The following is a 10,519-nucleotide window of genomic DNA, read 5'->3' as shown; positions in this document are numbered from 1 at the left end:
TAACCCAGGAACTTCACTGGCCCTTTTATTAAATTGCAGTACTTAAGCAACAGGGAAGAACAGGTGTGACATGGGGTAAGGTGAAGTTTTGTGCTAACGATCTGCCCAATTACGGGTGAAAGGTGTGACATCCAGTATCATGCCTCAGAGTCAAAATAATGATTGAGTCCATCCACTCACATTTTGTAGTTTAGCCAGATGAAGAACCCGAGAGTGCCTCCTGAACAAAGCTGAATGTTTCAATGTACATGTGATTGATATATTGTTGCTTTGTTACTTGCATTTGCGTAGAACAGTTCTGCCATGTGTATGGTATATATCCTGGTGGACAATATTTCCAAAAGACTTGCTTTTACTGGGGATAGCTTGCAATTTGTCCTAATTACCTTATTTACAAGTTTAATCTCAGACATCACCTTGAAAAGTACTTGGATTTCCTGTAAAAACAATTGGCTTTGTGGCTATCAGTTCTGATTCTAGTTTTTATTTCTATTTATTGTGGTAAACAGTTCTACACCTCAGCTTCTAAACACAAATGTTTCTTTCTTGTTAGGAAGTTCATCACACCACCGCTTTTCAAGGATGGCAGTGTATTATTGGATACAAACTACTCAGGTGACAGTGTAATAGCCAGAACAATTTGAAAATTATTAAATGATGGTTTATTACTTAGTGCTAATATACCCTTCTGTATTCAAGGAACGTCTGTGAGATGAGTGAGCTCATGGCAAGATGTCCTAGGCAATCCCTATAAGAAGCCACCAGGGTGGGTCGGATGTTCTTTTTTTCTCTCTTATCCAATTCCCCTTCCTCACTAGTGTCTATATATCCTATCTATATATACAAATATGGAGGTGGGGGCAGACAGTGTTGGGGGAGTGGTTTCTGCTGCTCTAAAATCCATATTGTCTTTCCACGATCTACATAACGATCATGATCGAGCCAAAACGACGAGCTCACAAATGACCCTCCTGGGTGGACATAATGGTCCTTAAGGCCATTACCCTTTCTGGTTTAGCTCAAATGATTATGTAGCAGCAAAGGGAAAATCAAGCTGTATCTGAAGACTTGATCGTACCCCAGGATGCTAGCCACACTCTAGCACACAGTCTCAATTGCCTTTAATGGTCTGTTTCTCCTTGGAAGGCCTCTACCTATTGACCTTTGTCCTCCAAGTAGGCCGACGACATTTCAGTTTAATGAAAGGACTGTTCATAAAATATCGGTGAACCGGCACTTCCAGCCTCAGGTGAGATTCCTATGGGTCAGATTGTAACCCCTCAGTCTACTCATTTGGCTGCAACTGAACGCTTTAGCAGGGACATAGATACATTTGCAGTGTTTCTCTCCCAGTACCAGTATCACTTTATTTGTCCCCATACTAACTTTCTAAGTGAGCAGTCTGCGCTCCCTTATTTTGCTGGTACTGCAGCTTCATGGACGGTACAATTAATTGAAGGAGATGACCCAGTTCAGTATACTTACAATTCTTTTAAAACAGAATTTACAAAAGGTTTTTCCAAACATAAGTATGTCCAATCTGCAAATATGGAATTATTACGTTTGATACATTTGAATCAAAGCACTAATGATCTCGTAATTTGCCTTATAGAATTCAATCTATTATTTGCTGATGAGAGCGGCCAGAGTGCAAACAAGCATCTTTTTTATAGAGGGTTTCAGGATGATTTGAAAAATCTACTGGCACAAATAGCAGAGATTCCTCACATTTTTTCCCATCTAATCGATCTAGTGGTAGAATTAGCAGGGTTGTCTTAAGGATTTTGGAGTCCCTGGGCCACACCTGTTCCCAACAACTTGAGTTTATGATCCATTCAGTGGCGTAGCAAGGTCAGGTGGTACCCAGTGCGGAAAATGTCTTGTCAACCCTCCCCCCGTTGACTTGTTGAGATTAATTGATTGTCATATTAAATTATTAAACTCGTTTTAAATAATATACTTTTTCCCAAAAAGTGTTGTGAGACCTAAACACGTATTTTTGCCATTTTGTCACCTCCCTCAGTGATGAAACCCGGGGCGGCCCGCACACACCGCACCCTCCTTCCTACGCCAGTGGATCCATTATCATCTAAATCACGCCCACTGACCATTCGTTTAAAAAGTTAGGAAATGTTAAAAGGAAGAAGAAAAATGATAGGCAATTGCTTGTTTAAATTCAGGAACCGTACCATTTAACATCCTTATTTTTCTCGAGTTGCCCTTGGGTTGACTTGATCCACATACAGCACACAGATTGGCATGGAAGTGGACCATGGGGCAGCCCTGTGTGAGGCTGTGGTATACCGCCCAACATTCTATGACAAAAGAGGTACAGGTAGATATTACAACTTGCCTATTTGGTTAAATTAATGAGAATTATGAATTAGAGAATTAGAGCATCAGTTGACTGAACATTGGCATGAAGAATTGAATGTTATTAAAGAAAAAAAGTTTGAGCCCATCACTAAAACTGATGAAAGCAGGCCAATGCAGATAGAAGGATTTAGGTCAAAAGAGGAATGTGAACGAGGAAGGGGGAGAACCTTTGTTTTTATTGTGGATAATCTGATCATTTCTTGATAGATTGTCCTATATAACCAAAGAATACGCTTAGAGTACTTGACCAAGAAGGGCAGGGAAGAGAAATCTTTCTTAATGAATGAGGTTATACTTCTGAGTTTAATATTGTTCCAGCCTCTCATAAACTGTTGAATCTTGAATTTGATTTTAGTATGCACTTCCTAGTATCTATCTCAGTAACTGTGCAGGGGCTTTTTGGAAACAGCAGTATCAGCATTAATTGACTCGGGCAGCAGGCCTCTTTATGGATATTGCTTTCGCAAATACCATACAGATGTCTACAAAGGATAATAAGAATCCTGAGACCGTTAAAACTAATAATCGCTCTGAACTAATCTAAGGATCAATTGTATGTCAAACAGTAGATTTATTAATGACATTTCAAGCAGATCTTTCAGAGGAAATCAGTTTTGATCCAATCTTCGCATGAAAATCTCAGCTCATTTTAGGTCCACTTAGGTTGCATATGCATGATCTTCAAATTGATTTAGAAACGTATTCTATTGAATTTGAGATAGACTCTGTTAGGTACATTGCTTGAAAACCCTAACCCCCTTCTAGCAGGGATTTTCAAGTCAAACGAAAAGGATTCAGGGTAGATGGCTGCTGGGAGTGTGGCGCAACTACCAAGACTGCTCGGGCCGATCTCAGGAAATCACCAAACTTTCTTGTGCCCGGCTGTGGGGTTGGACTAGGGGATTGTCAGGCCTAGCCTGGGGAATCGAGAGAGTCTCAGCCGTCTGCAGACATGCGGCATAATTTCCAGAATTGAACTTGCGGGTCAGGTCATGGAGACCCGGTTCTAGCAGGTGGGCCAGGCCCACCCAAACATGAGCCTTGGCCCTCCCAGTGATGACATGAAGGCCAATGGAAAATGCCCACTTTAATTGAAAATGTTCCTCCGAACGTTGTGTTTCTTCCTGTTACAGGAGTTGCACGATTGGACGGGGCTCTTTTTCACAGGGACCCCCATTCACGCATCTCCTTATAGAAAGGTGGCTGTGTCCCCGCCCAATCTTGCAGGTACAATGGACGCATGGCGAGTGGACAAATCCTCTCCTTTGGCAGCGGGTATCTTTTGCCTGTTGCCCTGCTGCGTGGATCTTGCCTTTTCTATTCAGTGCTGGAGAAAAGAAGTTTCTTTATCCTGTTACTGATTCACCTTTCCTGACCCTGCAACTGTTGCTTTATCAGATTGCACTGCAAGGCAGAGTTCAACGTCCCAAGCAGGTCAGAGTATGTGTGGCTATTTCTTCTTGTTTCTAAAATCTGCAGGGGCCAGCAAGACACATACTTCGAGTATGATTCATTTAAATCGTTTTTATCATTATCATCTGCGACGGATGCAAGGCAACAATAAAAATGTCCAGATAACTGTTGATTAATGATCCTGCTGGAGAGAAATAGTTGGCATTTTTTAAATGCAGATACACTGCATTTTATGTGGATAGCTCAGTGGGTTACTGCCTTTGTCACAGAGATCCTTTAGTTACTTGCAGTTCAGAAGCTACGATCTTAACATAGGACAATGACCTATGAACTGTCATCAAATAGCTGCTCACAAACTGAATGGTAAAGTTAGAACTATGCTTTTTTTTGTCATTTTGTGTTGCAATATAGTTAGAACTTCCCCAGTCTTTCATTATTCTAATGTTGCTAAAAAGAGTTTATTTGGGCAGATATACATTTTTCATTAGGAAAGCCCATTGGGGTACGCTTTAAATTCTGAGTTTGTGCTTCTCCAGACCAAACCCTTTTAACATATACTGCCCTCCAGTATGGATGACGTGATTCCTACACCTTGTAATCCTCATTGTCTTATGTGACATTCCTTATAGACTGATTTACATACTTGTATGATTCATTGTCGCTGTGTAATGTGTGTGTGATGTAAAGTACTGTGACACTCTACACTGATAGGAGTAGCGCTATCCAACAAATTAAATGCATATGAGAAAGGGGCTACAGAGAGATGAAGGGTACTGGTGAAGGCGGGTAGTAACGGTATCTGCAAAGAAAGAGGTCATTGGTGGGTTGCCAAAAAAGACTTTCGCACCAATGCTGAAGCCCTATTAGGGTTTTTCTGTTTATGTTTCCTTAATTAGCAGTTGGATCATTAGGCAAGTGTGGAACCTATTTTAAAGTGCGTATTAATTATATTTACTGCTCTATATTCAATGTTTCAAGTTTGTACGGGATTTTACTAATGTTTTTTACGGGGAATAATGAAAGTGGAGGCGGATGGTAGCTTATATGGGGTTGGGGCCCAAAGTCAGCTGTGAGACTAGGTGCATGGGAGAGGGATGGTAGAAAAGGGGATAATCATGCCTTGAAGGGAATGTGCTGCAGAGTCCAGGGTCAGGTAGAGGTAGTAATGAAGAGAAACTTTCTCTGAAGGCTGGCACAGAGGGAACCTGAGTAGTGGCACTTGCCTGATACTCCCACCTCAGAAATGTCCTCTTCCCATCAAAGGGGCCATTATATGAAAAAAAATGTTTTGAGTGAGTTGACATTTAGAAAAAGACTCGGAAAATAGTTTTTTTATTTGGCCTATTAAGTCTAAGAAGAGATAAAGGAGTGCCCTGACGTAGGACTGGCTAGACATATGGGCCCAGACCTAGTGGTGGGTGAGAAAACAAATTAACAGGAAGAGTCGAGACAGTTGAGCCAAATGTTTGGCTTGGTTCAAAGACCCAGGGAATAAACCGATTCCTGAAAAGGTATGTATTGTAAATTGTACAACGTACCGCACGTAAAATCTCTTCAACATTAAATAAAAAGTGCTTCTCTTTCATGTTGAAGAGATTTTACAGGCAGGGGGTGGTACCAACACCTCTCTGGAGCAAATAGATACTCCGACCAGACTGTACCGGCACTGCTGAGGAGCAAATAGTTACTCCAAATGGAGAATACTGACAGTTCTCAGGAGCAAAAGGTTACTCTGAATAGAGAGTACAATCTCTACTAAGGGGCAAATAGATACGCAAAATAGAGAGTTCTGGTGCCTCTCTGGAGCAAATAGGTACTCTGAATACAGAGCTCCTGCACTTCTGGATTTCCATTTAAAGCACTGAGTAAACAAGATTCTTGAGCTCTTCCAACGCATCTCAGCCCTGATTCGCAGTCCTGCTTTTTCTGCATTAATTATCCCTAATGTTTTTTACATTACGTTTAAAATAGGACTTTAGTGCCCCTATGTTGCCTCTTGAAAACTGCCTCAGAGCTCTTTCAGTGTAGCGCAGTCATGCACTGTTTTTGATTTTTGACCTACTGCTATACTGTTTTTGAACCTATAAATACTAACATATTGTTCAAACTCACAAGCAGTTCACTCGGTGCACCTCAACTCGGATTCTTGCCTCCGGTGCTGTTTCTGTATTAAATATTTCCAGTTTCTCCAGTGTATCTCCACCCCTTAAGCAGATTTATCAGGACTCGTTGGCGACGACGACTAGAACTATAACAGTAAAAAAGATGTGTGGCTTTAAGATTAACGTTGAGTCACTGTGCCCAGGACTTTAATAACGGAATTTGAAAAGAGAAATATCCCGTTTGGTTGGGCTTTTGTGCTCAGGACTTAAATTTACAAAGCTTGGAAAAGAGAAAATATCGCGTTTGAAAGATGAAAAAATTGTTAATGGTGAAGAATACCTAATGAACAAGGAGAAGTAGGAGACAGTTTCAGCATTCAAAAATTATAATTTAATGAGCCCTGATGATGGCCAAAGGAGGACGAAACGCGCAGGCTGCTCTTAACAAAGGCTGTTCTGTTCGTGGAATTAATGATCTGGTTGGAATAATTGTCATATTGATTGGATCTATGTATTAATGAACTTTTTTGTTGGAATTTGGACTTGGCCTTCCTGAATTTTCTTGCTTTGGATTGTGGAATTCTATAATTGGCGAATAAAGAAATCGAAAATGAAAGAAATTGACATGGACTTCAATATTTGATTGATAATAATATTCTACTTTTGAATCAGACGCTACTTCCATTATCATTCATTTAAATTTTGTTGTCACATTTTTTATCTCCACCTGTAGTGTAGTTCCTATATTCCCAATAGGCTCTGCGCATTGGAATAATATATCCTATAGATATGACGTAGGACTTAGGTCAGTAGGTCTCTATCGAATATACTAAACTTAATTATGAGTGCCAGCTAGCTCAGAGGTCACTAGAAACTTTCTTGAATACACATGAAGGGATTGGTTTCTGAAAACCGCATAAACATGACAACTTTGTTTCCCTAGGACTAGAATAACTATCTTCAGAGTCATGGAAACAATAGATAAGTATTTCACTCACTCAATCGTGCATGCTTCGTTTCAACAGAGGGTGCACAGAAATAGAGAGATGGGCGTTTCAATAAAAAAAGGGTTTATTGAACAGTCTTCTTTCTCATGCAAGAGAGGTGAACTGCTACAATAGTTAGGCAGACTGTAAAGTATAATTTGTACAGCGTAAACAGTAATATGAAATAATACTGTAAAAGCATTATATGGTTTCTAAGCCATATAAAAATACAGACATAAATAACATAGGCTAAAATACTCAACTGGTGCTTCTAAAATACGCCTACCCTAATGTACCTAACCTAAGTCTAGTACGAGGGAAGAAGTAAGTATCGTCTTTTAGCATAGGTTTAGTTTTGCCAAGAATTTGCCGAAGGTTTCTCTAGGTTCTAATCAGCTCCATGCCTTTAGAATGAAGGAGGTCTGGTATCTCTGTCTCGGACTCAATTTCCCAACACCCTGCAAGGGAAGTCAGAAACAATGGAGCTGGCATCTCGGCAGAGGAGGGCAGCTTCCTGGTCAGTGCGTCAGCTGGAGAGTCGTCTTCCTTCGGCACTTGCTGTAGTGAGCTGCATCAGGCACGTAGGTCGTCGAACTGCACCGAACCACATCGTGCTTTGCCATAGCAAGTGAAGGTATATTTATACTTTGAAGGTGTTTACGAATGCCAGTATTTTTTTTTTAAACTTTATTTTTCATTGGTACTTCAGAATTATACATTAGTTTCCATGAATCATGGCATCAACCCATAACAGTTCTCTCCATTAACATTTAGGGAATATATCAGCGAGTTCTACATTGTCCGAGTGAGGCAGTGTCAGTTACAGTCCATTGCATAAATGACGAATCACTTTCCCGGGGCTCCCCAGGAATGCCAGTATTGACGTAAAGTCGGGCATATGAACGTCATGAATGAACCTCTAAGGAATAGATGTTCATTGTAGTTCTTGGAGAAATCAATATTCAAGCAAGGGAAAGTCCCTAACGGATTTAAGCTGCTTTTCCAAGAAATCGTTGTGACGTAGCCATGCCTGTATTTGTATAGCATGGGCTATGCCTAAATAAGAGCTTGATTTCTATGCCTATATAAGGGCAACATGTATTCTACCTATATAAGGGCATGAATCGGGAAAATTAATTTGAAATCTAAAACGCCATGCAACACCCACTCCACTTTCTTATGTACGACTTCTACTAAATACTAAGCTCTAAACATGTATACACGTATCTAAAAACTACCTATACAACAAGTGTTTAAAACCCACCCACAATACATAAAAATGCATTGGTACTGGTTGTACATACGTAAAAGCATTTGTGCTGTACGCATTTCAAGCAATGTTTCATTCTAAGCTTGTAGTTGACATCTAAAATGCTATCCTGAATGAATCATGATAGTATACATTTATGAAATGGTACGTAAATACAGAAGAAAAAGGGTGCAGAAACCATTTCATGTCAGATTACATAAAACTGTTGGTATATGGACAAGGTCAAAAATTGTCCCTGGAAGTTTTTTCAAAGAATTCTAGTTCTCTATGAATAGTTCTACTTTAAGCAGATTACTTTGTGCCAAAAATACAATTTTGGAGAAAAAAAATTAATCATTGGAAAAAGAGTCTCAAAGTTAGAATTTTGTTTTGAAAAAATGAAGGTCGAATTCAAAGTCTCTCAGAACACTGTGTGCCAAATTCAAAATTCAGTGTTGGTATTTGGAGAAAATATCAAATCTTCTAAGTCTGTAAAAAAGTCGCCTACCATTGTAGGTGAAAGTTGGATTACCTCGTTTAGAAGATTAATCGCACATAGATGTGAAGCATCGCCGTCAGCACTGGTCGCATTAGCAATGCTCGCAATGAATGGTACCTGCGCACCTGTTTCCTCTCGTACCTCAGCAGTTGCAATTTGCGTCTGTGAGATCTCAAAGAATGCCGTCATCAGAATTGGTAGCCGCTGAGGACAACACAGTGCATGGGCCGTTACTGGTTCAAGCAAAGTATCAACATCCGTTGGCATAACTGATGGGAGTGTGAGACATGTGTCTAACACACATTCTTCTCCGCATAGCAGGCAGCGTAAAACAGGTAAGATGCAATCTTGCCAAATTGGTCTGAATGACAGAAACCATGTGGTATTTAATTCTCCTACACAAGGTAGTTCCAAAATTTGGACAATGCGCTCACAACACCTCATGGCCAGTAGAGATGTCTTCATGGAGAAGTGGGTGTCGCTTGTGAATTGACTTGCCATATCGCAGCAGCAGTAGTAAAAATAGGATACCTGCAGCGAGTCCCAAAATGAGAGGTAGTCCGCCAAACACAGAGTGTACGAAGTTTGGAAATATTCCTAGGACTGCTTCAAAAGGTGCTAATAGTCCAGAAAATACGGTCTTAAATACATGTACAATACCGCTCGTATCAGACATGTTTAAGAAACGACTTAACATTTCTAAGAAATGTATGGGGCAATTTGTAGTTAAGAGGGTATGTATCTCTGCAGAAGTCCTTGCGACTTACAGATCATAGCTTTCTTTGGCCGAGGTCAGTTGCACCGTTTTTTGCAAAAGAATGGATTTCATTCTGCTTAAAGTATCAATTCGTATAGAAGAGATGTTCAGTGAAGGTCTTGGTTTTAGGAAACAATACTTGCATACAGCAATTGACCCTGTCTCACGCAGTTACTAGATATGGTATTCCTAGCAACATGCCACAGCAGCCGTGATCGTTCAACATAAGGTAACTCCCATTCGTAGAGTTGTCCAAAAATTGGATCAATCACCGCAGCTGGTGAACCTTGCAGGTGGCAGGATAAGTTGTTAGAGGAACCATCGCAGGCCCCGTGTAGGCTTATTCCCCGACAAAGGAGGGAACCGCTTAGTGCGTTTTCACAGTTTTTCTCGCTAAGAAACACTTCACGACCCCCAATCCAACATCTGTAAGTTTATGGTAATTCTAAGGATGTCTTCATGTATTCTTTACCCAACTTTTCATATGTGCCTGCTGGTATGTGTTTTAGACAATACTACAAATGGAAAATTGTAACAGGCAGAGTGATTGTTCCATGTATTATCCATTCGGTTGCTGGCTTTTCAGCGACAGTAAATGGCAATCTTTCCAGTTTTTCAATGCTCAGCACTGTATAGTCTGCTTCCCTTTGTGCCAATTTGATCTGTTTATCAGTGAGATTGAAGTCTGAAAACAGTGACGTAGTATTGATTAAACACCAAGGGACATAGCCTGAACGAACGTTTTACAACGTCCAGCCTAATAGCATGATAGAACGTAATTGCGACTGACCATGTCCTGCTCCATGATGTCTATGGCAGAAGACACTATGCTGTCCAATAAATATATCCTGGACGACAGAGTTGTTAACCCATTGTCAACCACAGAGAGAGTTTTCTCTAAATTAATACGATCAATTATTCGTTCTGCAGTTGCGTAATCTTCCATGCTTCATTATAAGCAGAATAGATACCGGCAAATATAAAAAAGTTATGACGCGGTGTTCTTGGTCCTAGCAAGAATTCCCTAAGATCAGCGGCATCTTTAAGGAAAGATAAGTGTTGCTTAACATCCCTAAGTGTAGATCTATGTAGCCATATAAGGCAAAGTTTCCCTACACAGTATGTTGTTACTATTCC

General features: G+C 40.3%; 1 pseudogene across 1 annotated transcript in view; it reads left to right on the top strand.

Annotated features, from left to right (window-relative positions):
* The first annotated feature begins 551 nt into the window (after window positions 1-551).
* Window positions 552-10,519, top strand: part of LOC144755514 (histone-lysine N-methyltransferase SMYD3 pseudogene) — a 72,909-nt pseudogene continuing 62,941 nt past the window's right edge. The window contains exon 1 of the transcript XR_013594918.1: window positions 552-615. The product of XR_013594918.1 is annotated as a histone-lysine N-methyltransferase SMYD3 pseudogene, transcript variant X2 (transcript). The remainder of the gene's footprint in view (window positions 616-10,519) is intronic.

This window comes from Lissotriton helveticus, chromosome 5_1, assembly GCF_964261635.1.
Source record: "Lissotriton helveticus chromosome 5_1, aLisHel1.1, whole genome shotgun sequence".
Classification (NCBI taxonomy): Eukaryota; Metazoa; Chordata; class Amphibia; order Caudata; family Salamandridae; genus Lissotriton; species Lissotriton helveticus.
This window is presented reverse-complemented; position numbering and strand designations above follow the sequence as displayed.